The sequence below is a fragment of the Tubulanus polymorphus genome, chromosome 4, assembly GCF_964204645.1.
Source record: "Tubulanus polymorphus chromosome 4, tnTubPoly1.2, whole genome shotgun sequence".
Taxonomy (NCBI): domain Eukaryota; kingdom Metazoa; phylum Nemertea; class Palaeonemertea; order Tubulaniformes; family Tubulanidae; genus Tubulanus; species Tubulanus polymorphus.
Window position 1 is genome coordinate 11,083,263 of NC_134028.1, and position 11,518 is coordinate 11,094,780.

An 11,518-nucleotide genomic window follows, 5' to 3' on the forward strand; every position below is an offset into this window, starting at 1 on the left:
GCACTTGTATTAAGGGCAATATGCCCTTGTTAATCTCCTCCTTTGGTGGCCGGTTGGCCATCTTATCTACCTTAAATGTTGTAAATAAGAGATAACCTCGAGGTTGTGTATATATTGTTCATTGTTCGAATATTTCCAAGAAATAATAAATAGTATTCAAGAGAATATTATCATATACATAAAATTCTAAATCTTTGCCTTTTTCCCTAAACTATTTTTGTGGTGTCGGATTTACTATCAATTGAGGAAAGGATTTTCTTGTGCATTTTTGGGATTCTGTGACACCATAAAATATTCTTGAAGAATCTTGTGGGTTGGAGAGTTTAGGGCATCATGTAAGTCTTCAAAAAGGGGAAGCATTGAGGGCACCCTCTAGTGGGAGAGGCCAAATATTGGTGAATGCTCCTCGTTTTATTTAGTTGGTATCTATTATTCTTTTTGAAGCTAAACGCCTGATCAGGTCGGCTGTGGAGGCTGGAAATACTTGTAGCGCTGGACGCAGTCCTGTATTTCCTCCTCAGTCGGAGAGAAAGCTAGGGGATTTTTATTTCATTTGACTCATTCATGATTCTTCTATTAATTCTTTTGGTCACAGTTTTTCATACATGCACACGCCTTTTTCATGGGTGATTTGTGAGGACATTCAGTCACCCGTGTTACCATTATGACCTATCACTGAGAATTAGGACTCCTTTAAGTATTCTCACTCACCAGAGGAAGACTTGACATATTTTTGCGCGTTAAATCTCATGGAGGAAAACAAGAGAATTTCCCCCTTCTAGCTTCTCTACCTCCCAGATGCTAGTGACGTGAGCGAACCCTAGAAGCGACGCCTATATGCAACTTTTTCCTTAAATGTATAGGATTATAGAAAGAGAGAGAGAGAGTTACCTGTATTCCCTCTTGGTCGAGGAAATTCCGAGAGTTGAGACCTTAGACTTGACATTATGAATTTTAACGGAAACGGAAGTAGATTTTTGTAGTCACTTGCCAGAGCACGCTACCCCGAATCCCGGTATTCCGCTTCATAGTATTCAATTGCAAAGTATTAAGTATTATTATTGAGTCGCCACATCATTGTGATGCTGGGACTGGGACACGGCGAGGGTTATCCCTCTCCGTCTCCCAGTCGCTCATACTCCGAGTTAGTCTAGTTCAAACTTGTGACAATCAGGCGGTTTAGCCACCTGTCCGTTAGTATTATGAACCTGCGGGATCTAACCGTTCGGGCTTCCTCGCATCAATCCGCGTATATATCATATGGGTAGAATTAACCCCCCTTATTATTTTAGTCGGGTGCCGTCAATGGCCTTAGTGCATTTATACCCGCAAGCAAAGCTGCGTGCGGTATTTTTTTCGAGCTATTAAATGAGAGAAAGGTGTGAGAGTACCATTCCAGTTGCATTATAATACGTTGGTTTCACTAAACCTCTTGAGTCTCGGAATTTGTCGGGTGACGATTAGCCATTCAGCCAGTGGTAGTCCAGGTCGAAACCAAGTCTTCCCTTGATGTGTTACTTCCTAAGAGGACCGGAGATGAGTGTCCCGAAGAAAGAATGGAGGGCCAGGGAACTGATCAGTCCCTGCGTCGGACCACCAGTGAAGGCGAATTCCAACCAAGATGAAGAATCCCTGTAGTGGTAGTTCAAGAGGAGGTGTTATCGAGTCGGCCCTGGGGCCGGGTTCAGATATTGGGATCTGTCCATCGTCACTGACATTTCCGCTTCAGACTCAAGCCTTTTATTTATTTAATTTCATAGTTGTACCTCTCACGCCCCTCTCCCCTAGATGTTCTTTCATAGCGTGAGTTAACCACATTTCGTACGAAAAATTAGTTGAACATGATTAGGCTGACGAGCCGTCATTTAGTGAGATATTGTGACCTTATCCTAGGGGTCTACTAGTATTACGAGTATTAAGAGTATTACGAGTATTAAAAGTATTACGAGTATAAAAAGAATTACTACGAATGAGCACTACGAGTAGCGAGCAACATTCCATTTATAAATTTTGCGTTGTTGAGGCAATAAACATGTCTAACGTTACGTTTTACGAATAACGGTCTTATGTCTTTATTGAGTGGATTTCTGAGTCCGAGTCAGTTCAACCAGTTTCGGGAACAACTCTCTGGAACCGATAAGGACGCGCTACCCAGAACGAAGGAGTCCGAGTTGTTGTTGGTCGCCTTCAGGTTAAGGACGATTGGACCCGAAGACCCACCAAGAATTGATAGAATTGATAGGAGGCACGACGTGTGGTGGGGATCCCCGACGAAGTTATTTGGCCCGGCCCGTGCGTTAGGGAAGCCAAGCTGTAGACCAGTACTGAGCGGCGGTATATTGTCTGGCGCAGCCGTTGTGAGAAAATCTGGCCCGGAGAGCCAGTCGGTTACTGTGCCCGGCCTATTCGGTTACATAAGGAGCGCCATCTAGGGGACAGCTGATAACATGGATACATTGATCCACATGGGCTACTACGCGAAAAGTTCTAATGTACCAAGGTTAGGGGAAATGACACCGAGAATAACAAAGATACGGTACTTTTACCGTGCCCAAGTGGCCGGGAATTTGCCGGTTAGCATACTACTGAATTAAAATCGAAAAAAACTGATGCTAGAATGAGTTTTCAACCTTAACACCCCCTAGTGGTTAGAATAGGAACTCATTATGTTAGGAATTCGTTGTATCTTATATCCAGGTATATGTATATCAATTTTCATTGAAATCCCTTTATCCGCTTAGTAGATATCAATTAAAATGCATTTCCAGCAACTTGTAGGTGGCGCTCCTAGAGAACCATATGAGTAACCTACTTAAACCATACATCAATCCAAGTGTCTTGTAAAGGGCTACTAACCACACATTTAAACAACAATTCCATTGGCAACGGTTAAGAGCCTACGAGCAGAAATCGTTGTTTTCACGGTCCCCTGGTGGTAGTTGTATGAACTAATCATGCAGGTTGGCATATTACACACATTTCTGTGTACTTATACCAAGTTTTGTGATTTGCATAATAATCAGACCGCAACATGCGAAAAATGGATGCTGAAATGAGTTTTTAAAATTTACGCCCCTAGTGGTTAAAATAGGAACTAATTATGTGAGGGTTCTTTGTATTTAGTAACCAGGTACATGTGTATCAATTTTTATAGAAATCCATCCACACGCTTAGTCGATATTGATGAAAATGCGTTATCCAGCATATTATAGGTGGCGCTACTGGAGAACCAAATGAGTTACATGGTTAAACCATACATCAATACAAGCGTCTTGTCAAGGGCTACTGATCACTCATTGCAACCACGATTCTATCTCCAACGGTTAAGGAGCTAGGAGCAAAAATCTCATTAAAAATATTTGGGGCCCATTTAAGAGCCCCTAGAGCCCGAACGGTTAATCGCAGATCGGGCGTGCCATTGACTTTTTTAACCTGCGGGCTGTTATGAACAACTTTCGTGCTCGCCCGAAGCTGAAAAGTCAAAGACAAAAATTGTTCTCACACAGTAACTTTTCGATGTCGGAATTTTCAGAAGTAAAACGCCTCCTGGTGGGTGAACGGGGTTCCCAATAAAAGATCCCTTCGACTTACCTCAAGGTACCTGTGTTCCGTACATCTCGCGTAAGTTTCAAGTTAATCCGTTACGAAATAGTCTTGTTACTAGCCGAATTCGAAGTATTAAAGCCTATATACTGATATATGATGCTCTCTTACTTGTGTATACGACACAAACAAGCTATAAAAATTCCTCAGTTGCGTTCAGTCGAGCAATGTCCTAATTCAACAATCGACTCTTAGAGGAGATAAAAATATCACTACTGCTTATGTGTTTACTACAGATCTAGAACAACCCAGCTCTATCAATATAAGGACACAAACACACGTACGTAGGAGGCGCTGTGGGAATAAGGCACGTATACAATACATACACGTATATGAATGCTGTTTCAATCGGGCTTAAATTTCGATGTTTAGAGGCTTACAGTGAGTAAACAGTGCAATTCTGATTAATATCACGTACAGTATTTGTCAATGCAGCGTACTACTTGTGATACAGAATGGTTTCACCGACAGTGAAAGTAAGTTGCAGTTGTTTATATCCTTTCAGTAAGATCCAGTGTGAAAAAGAATATAATAATAATAATAATAAATATAGCTGCAAAGCAGCGATAACGGGTTTCTGCCTTGCTGGATAAGGAGCGCCACCTAGGGGTCAGCTGATTACATGGCTATGTTGATTCACATGGGATACTACGCGAAAAGATCTTATGTACCAACGTTAGGGGAAATGACACCGAGAATAACGAAGATACGGAACTTTTACCATGCCCAAGTGGTCGGTAATTTGCCGGTTAGCATACTACTGAATTACAATCGAAAAAACTGAATGAGTTTTCAACATTAACGCCCCCTAGTGGTTAGAATAGGAACTAATTATGTTAGGGATTCGTTGTATCTTATATCCATGTACATGTATATCAATTTTCATAGAAATCCCTTTATCCGCTTAGTAGCTATCAATGAAAATGCATTTCCAGCAAAATGTAGGTGGCGCTCCTGGAGAACCATATAAGTTACCTACTGGAACCATACATCAATACAAGTATCTTGAAAAGGGCTACTAACCACACATTGCAACCGTGATTCTATCGCCAACGGTTAAGGACCTAGGAGCAAAAATCGTTTGTTTTCACAGTCCCCTGGTGGCAGTTGTATGAACTAATCATGCAGGATGGCATATTACACACATGTCTTTGTACTTATACCAAGTTTTGTGATTTTCATAATAAACAGACCGCATTAAATGCGAAAAATGGATGCCTAAATCGATTTTTCAAAATTTACGCCCCCTAGTGGTTAAAATGGGAACTAATCATATGAGGGGTTCGTTTCGTTTAGTAACCAGGTACATGTGTATCAATTTTTATAGAAATCCATTGATACCCTTAGTCGATATAGATGAAAATGTGTTTTCCAGCGTCTTATAGGTGGCGCTACTAGAGAACCATATGAGTTACATAGTTATACCATACATCAATACAAGCGTCTTGTCAAGGGCTACTGATCACTCGTGCAACCACGACTCTATCTCCAACGGTTAAGGAGCTAGGAACAAAAATCTCTTTGAAAAATTTGGGGTCCCATTTTCGAGCCCGTAGAGCCCAAACGGTTAATCGCAGATAGGGCGTGCCATTGGCTTTTTAACCTCCAGGCTGTCATGAACAACTTTCGTGCCCGGCCGAAGCTGAAAACTCGAAGACAAAAATTTTTCTCAAACAGTAACTTTTCGATGTCAGAATTTTCAAAAGTAAAACGCCCCCTGGTGGGTGAATGGGGTCCCCAATCAAAGATCCCTTCCACTTACCTGAAGATACCTGTGTTCCGTACATCTCACGTAAGTTTCAAGTAAATCCGTTGCGCAATATTCTTGTTACTAGCCCAATTCGAAGTATTAAAGCCTATATATGATCCTCTCTATCTTGTGTTGCCGAATTCGAAGCTATATATGATGCTCTCTTACTTGTGCAAACAAGCTATAAAAATTCCTCAGTTGCGTTTGGTCGAGCAATGTCCTAATTCAACAATCGACTCTTAGAGGAGGTAAAAATATCACTACTGCTTATGTATTTACTACAGATCTAGAACAACCCAGCTCTATCAATATAAGGATACACACACAAACACACGTACTTAGGAGGTGCTGTGGGAATAAGACACGTATACAAAACATATACGTATATGGATACTGTTTGAATCGGGCTTAAATTTCGATGTTTAGAGGCTCACAGTGAGTAAACAGTGCAATTCTAATTAATATTATATACAGTATTTGTCAATGCAGCGTAGTACTTGTGATCCAGAATGGTTTCACCGACAGTGAAAGTAAATTGCAGTTGTTTATATCCTTTCAGTAAGATCCAGTGTGAAAAAGAATATAATAATAATAATCAGCAGGAATACAATAGGGTTTCTGCGTAGGCAGCAGAAACCCTAATAATAATCAGCAGGAATACAATAGGGTTTCTGCGAAGGCAGCAGAAACCCTAATAACAATCAACAGAATTACAAGAGGGTTTTCGACGAAAGTCAGAAAACCCTAATAATCACGCGAATTTCAATAGGGTTTTCTGTGAAGAAACAGAAAACCCTAATTAATGATGTTATAACACATATTAAAAATATTACATTTTTTAATGAAACAACATTTGATTTTGAAACAACAATAAATAAAGAAACTTTTTATGTAGAAAAGATTACCGATTTAATTAGAGAGTCATTAAGATTTTATGAATTAGATGAAGATTTCATTATTGTAGATATTAAAAAAATAATAACTGAAATATATAAAAATGAAACTAATAATATTATAAATGTTGAAATAATTATAACTAAGATAACTAAATATTTTGAAGATAGTAATTTTTTGATAAATAAATGAGTGATAATAAGTAGATAATAACTGGATTATATAATGGTGCCTTACTATCAGTTGGAACTGTTAGTTATTCAATGGTATTAAAACAAGTATTCAAAATGGGAAGTGTTATGTTGATAGATTTGATATAAATGATATTTTAAAATTAACGTTAGCAGTTACTTTATCTAATTGAACTATTGATTATTTAGAAAGACAAAAATATATTCCTCCTATATGAATGCGTAATTTTTTTGCTAAATAAATGGCATCTACAATTATAACTATGATAGGGTCAGCAATAGTTAACGCTTTGGCATTTACTGGAGGTGGATATTTATTTAAACATATTGATAAAAATCGATCATTAACTAACAAAGAAGGCATAATTTAACCTTAGAAAAGTATAATAAAGCAGCAGAAGAATATAGAGAAAAGAGGCAAAATTATATGGATTACATTAATAAAGAATTATATAATCAGAAAATTACACATAGAGATTTTCAATCAGTTGATGAAGCTATGAGTTTATATAATGCAGTAACAAATAAAGAAAAACTACATCTATATAAACCTAAATTATCGGATTATTATACCCCAAGTAAAGAATAACAGAAATATGAAATAATATGGATTTTAGATGGAACAGTTATTGTTATATTTGTTGCATATAAATTTACTAATTAGAAATTTCTTTTCTAAATAAATGGATGATAAAATTGATAATATTGATATTATTCCTCATGATATAAATGAAACTAAATTAAGAATATATTTGGAAAAACAATTATTAGAATTTGAAAGTGACTTAAAGATAAAAAAGAAAAAATATTTAAAATCTGAAATTATATATTATTTTATTATTAGTGGTTCAGTTACAATTAGTTCTGTTATAACATTTCTAGCAACATTCAGTCCATTAACACCGTTAGCTATCTCAATTGGTGTGTTAGGATTAAGTTCAAGTGTTTTAACCGGTATAAGTTCAAAATTGAATATAAAAAGTAATAAAGAAAAAATAAAATCTAATATAAAAGAAATTAATAAATTAGAAAAATACATTAGATTATATAATAAGTTTAAATGGTAATATAACAGTTGAAGAACAAGATAAATTATTAAAAGAATTAATAAATACATTTTTTTATTATATAAATGGGGTTTCCAAAAGCTGTCCAATATAATAAATCAATTAAATATATTATTCCTGCAATAGATTTTAATAAAAATATTACATATAAAAATTTAGTTTTGAATTCATTAATTAACCTAGAAATTTATGTTACTGAAACGCAGTTTTTTATTTCTAAAATGGAAAATATATTTAATACATATGAAGTTACTTTTACTCGAGATGAATATCATATATATAAAGTAAAATCTAATATGAAATATTGGCAGAACCAATTAAATTTTGCTGTTTATTGTGCAAGAACTGGCTGTGGTATAAGTTGGAATGATCATTTAAATAACTTAGATAAAAATTTGAATTATTCTGATTTAAAATTCATCCATACAATATTTAGATTTCACACATATTTTCAAATCAAAACTATATTAAATGAATTAGAATGTCCTTTGCCCGGATCTAAATATTTCAAAGAATTAGATAATAATATTAATCTATCTAAGTTTTATAAAATATGTAATGAATTTAATGTAAATATTAATTCCGATTTTAGAGCGCATGGTAAATTGCAAGGTATTGGTGAACAGTATGAAATAAAAAGAATTGATTATATGCATAGAATTGGAGCTTATCATAATTATAAAATTGATAATAATAATGGTTGGATTAATTTCATTTTAGAAAATAGTGAAGGTTTTACAAAATGAGGTATACAAAGAATAAATCAATCTATAAGAATATGTTTAATTTGTATTAAAGGGGCGCATGTTGAAACAAGATCACCAATAGTTGGAAATGATAATACTCATTTGATACACAAAACAATTCAAAGTATTATTTGAAGATTCCATTCATAATGATAAAAATAGATCGATTCCAGAAAATATAGTCAGGTACCAAAATTATTTAGATAAATCATATTATTATTCAACATGATATAATTAAAACTAATAATGATAATAAATCCCATGAAAATGCTAAATTAGCTATAACTTGTATAGGAATTGTAATTGGAGGAATATTATATTTTAGATTTTAATTTTTTATCATATAAATGGATGAGGAAATTCCTTTGAATGACATGGATCCTTTAGATGAACCTGGTATAAGTGATGAACCACAACCTGATTTTAATGAAACTAATATTGATAATGACGATAGAGCAGCATATAATACTAATTTAGGTGAAGATGATCCTAGTGGGCCTATATTATATGATTATGATAAATTTAAAGATGATACTGAAACAGATGAAATATTAAAAAATTATTTAAGAAGCCGGGATGAGATAATAATTAAAACTAGACCAGAAAGAAAAGATGATAATAAAAGTGATAACTTTGATGAAATAATTCAATATTACAGTTATGAAGATTTTTCACAAGTAAATTTTATTTATAACATCTAAAGATGTTATAAATAAAATTTAAAATGATGCAAAAAATAAATATAAAAATATAAGTGAAGATCAATTAAATCAATATATCTATTTAAATCATGAATTGAATGCTAAATGTTTGAGGGCTAGCTATAGTTATCATACCAAACAATAAGGTGAAGTTGAAAATCACAAGAATTAAAAGATGCATGGAACAAATTGTTGTTAGAATTAGAATCAGAAAAGTAATCTAAAATATGAATATAATACCCCCTTGTGTCTTTATGTCTTAAGTAGTTTTTACGGAAGAGCAATGCAGCCAACAACATTTTATTTTCAGTTTAAAAAGTCGACTTTTCGACTTAGTAAGTCGACTTTTCGAGTTTAAAAAGTCGACTTTTCGACTTTAAAAAGTCGACTTTTCGAGTTAATAAGTCGACTTTTCGAGTTAGTAAGTCGACTTTTCAAGTTATTAAGTCGAATTTTCGAGTTCATAAGTCGACTTTTCGAGTTAGTAAGTTGACTTTTCGACTTTAAAAAGTCGACTTTTCGACTCTCACTTTTTGGGACTCGTACAAAACCGTCGCAAGCCTTTATCACGACGAAATTATGTCGAAAAACGAGATATATAGCGATTTATCGAAATGATTAAGTTGATACATCGCGTTAATGTCGTCTTATCGCAAAAACTTATCACGGTAAATCGTGATACGGATACATTCGTGATTCGTGATACGTGATACTGTATCTCGACATGACCGTACCATCGACATAATTATCACGAGTTAACCTTAAAATGCATGTCAATTTATTGAGACAATATCGCAAAAAGTCGACATCAATATCACGACATTGTATAATTGATGAAGTATACTTATTCATATTGATATATTGAGATCGCTGACCTAATTCCGGTTCATAGAACACTGAGGGATACCTCATCGAATTACAAGATACAGGGAGGTCTAAGGGCATTAAGGGTGTTCTCCCTTATTCCTACATTCAATTTCAAGCTAGTGTAATTTTTCAGCCCTTCATAGGCAAATACAAATGGTTACATATTCAATTTAATTTTCCAGATGATTGGCACATCACAGGGCTTTAGGGGCCATATACTCCTTGAGATTTTTGCCTGAACCCCCTCCCGTTTTACTATGGGGCCTTAAGTATGCATCTCTTTATTGAAATTAGGTCAGCTATAGGTCAGCAATATATTGGGTCGAACAACTATCACATCACTGCCGGCGGAAAGTCGACTTTCTACAGTCGAAAAGTCGACTTATTAAGTCGAAAATTCGACTTTTTAAAGTCGAAAAGTCGACTTTTTAAACTCGAAAAGTCATCTTATTAAGTCGAAAAGTCGACTTTCTACAGTCGAAAAGTCGACTTTTTGAAGTCGAAAAGTCGACTTTTTAAACTCGAAAAGTCGACTTCTTAAACTCGAAAAGTCGACTTATTAAGCCGAAAAGTCGACTTTTTGAAGGGTCGACTTACTAACTCGAAAAGTCGACTTTTTAAAGTCGAAAAGTCGGCTTAATAACTCGAAAAATCGACTTACTAAGTCGAAAAGTCGACTGAAAATAAAATGTTGTTGGCCGCATTGCTCTTCCGTACTTAAGTACTAAAACGACTAAAGACAATAAAGACATAAGGGGGTATTAATTATTTGAAATGCCTTATTTTATAAATTTATATTTATAAGGAAATTGAAGCCTCAGTAATAATTTTGAACATTTATTACTTATTAATTATTAATTATTAATTACTTATTAATTTATTCATATATTCATCATGTAATTCAGTAGGTATAATTTGATTTTCTTCCAGAGATTGTTGCATAGATTTTCTATCTTGTAGAATAAAACTAAAAATCTTATATTCTCCCTAAAATCTTTAACAATTGAATTATATTTTGATTTAAAACCAATGTTGTTATCCCTATTATATGTTTTATTCATTTCATAAATAAATAGATTTCATAAATAAATAGAATAGAAATAACCTAATATTTCCTCATCTTTTAAATCTTCCAATTCATAAACAAATGGTTTAGTTAATATTATCTTTTTAATTTTGAATATTTCTTCAGTAAAATTTGGGGTATAACCTTTATAAAATGTTTTTCAATATTTAGATATTCTAACATGTTGTCCTATCTTAAATTTAGGTTCTCCGAAATACGGGATATCGACAAATTCAAGTTCTTGAATTACTCGTTCGATGGCGCTAGTCAGAACCGGAAATTGGAACCTAAATCCGCCATGTTCGAGTTCATTTGCAATAAAAATCTCTCGCTTCAGGTTTTTAGTTAGCGATATTTTACTTTCTATACAACGGCAACAAACGCTCCATATAAATTACTCCAAACTATTTCTAAATTATATTCTTTTCCAGCTTGTATAGGTTTCATACCAATACTTGAATGTTTAGAATTATTATAACCTTTCACTAAATCATCTAATACATCGATATATTTATATGTTTCATTAGCAGTAAAATATTTCCACATTCTAGTTTTCAATGTTTTATTAAACCTTTATATAATAGATGCTTTTTTATCTGAGTGTGTTGAAAAATAATCTACATCGTTTTCAGA